Consider the following 1,379-nt stretch of genomic DNA (forward strand, 5'->3'; position numbering starts at 1 on the left):
AAATTAAGTCATGTTGTATAAATTTGCCTCCTCGGTTTCATTATTTATTATTCACACTGATGAAATTGCTAATAATGGTTTAGGCTTTATAATATTACTTTCAATGGCTCATCTTTCCTGTATTATTTCTCTACTTATTTCTAGTACTAACTCATATTCCACCAATATAAGTAAAAAATATATACTTAGCAATGGCCATTGACAAAGACTCTTTTCCTGACCAAAGAGAGCTCAGGTTCCTCTGAGCTCTCTTTTCAGCTAGACCTTGTCCTTAGGCCCTGTCTTTGGCCAGTTTAGCAGGAATCCCCACACCCTTGGTATCTGATCACCCTTGATTTTTCTTTTTTCTTTTTGATTCAAGAGTGGCCTTGAAATACCCCTGATATCTAATCAAGTTCTTTATCCCCTACCCTTGATGTGTACGTCCTTGGCTGCCTGTAACAAGAACCCTGATTGGTCAGTTTAGCAAGACTGCCCCTACCCTTGATGTTTCCCCTTAGTCATTTTCCATCCATGGACCCCCTCAGTCTGCACATTGGCTACTAATCCTCAGCTTTCCTTGCTGTATTTTGTAAGGCTGGTTGCCTCGCCGGGAGGCCGGACACACCCACCTCTGCACTCAGCACCTGACTCTGCACCCGGCACCAGGCTCTGCACTCAGCACCTGACTCTGCACCCGGCACCAGCTCTGCACTCCGCACCGAGCTCTGCTGCAAGGCTCCCCTGGAAGGCTCCGGCTGATGCAACCCTGGCTGGCTCTCGCACCGGAAAACCCGCCCAACAACCCGCCAACCAATAGCGGCCCGCCCCGTGTCAATCCCGCTCCCCGGACCAGAGCACCCAGCTGTTGCTCGTTCCTCCTAGCTATAACCGGCCCCCAAACCCCCCACCCAGGAAGTCAGCGCGACTTCTCTGGCCCCTTTCCCTGGGACCATGGAACCTCGCCCCGGAGCGGAATAAACATGGCATTTAATTTTCTTATACTGGCCTCAGTTTCCTTATTTTAAACTCAGCAATGACCCTTACATATTTGAAATTGACCTCAGCTCTATATGGAATTCGCTTTCTCCTGTTGCAACGGTGCTGAAGAAAATCTGTCTTTACAGCCTTTAACTAGCGTTCCCCAATCCTTGTTTCCCTTTCACACCTCCAAGGGTGAAAAGTAGCAAATAACAGGAGGCTCTGCTAAATGTGCAGAATTTAAAAGCAATCATAAAACCAACCGAAGGCTGCTTTTTCACTATTGCCGTGCCAGCAGTTCTAGATAATGTCAGTGACAAAATGCTTCTCCCTAAAAAAAAAAAAAAAATATATATATATATATATATATATATTTGGTATAAATTCTTTGGTATAATCCCTGTGGGATTACATATTCC

This window comes from Sapajus apella, unplaced genomic scaffold (genome assembly GCF_009761245.1).
Source record: "Sapajus apella isolate SASKATOON/1434 unplaced genomic scaffold, GSC_monkey_1.0 scaffold40, whole genome shotgun sequence".
In the NCBI taxonomy this organism is placed as follows: Eukaryota; Metazoa; Chordata; class Mammalia; order Primates; family Cebidae; genus Sapajus; species Sapajus apella.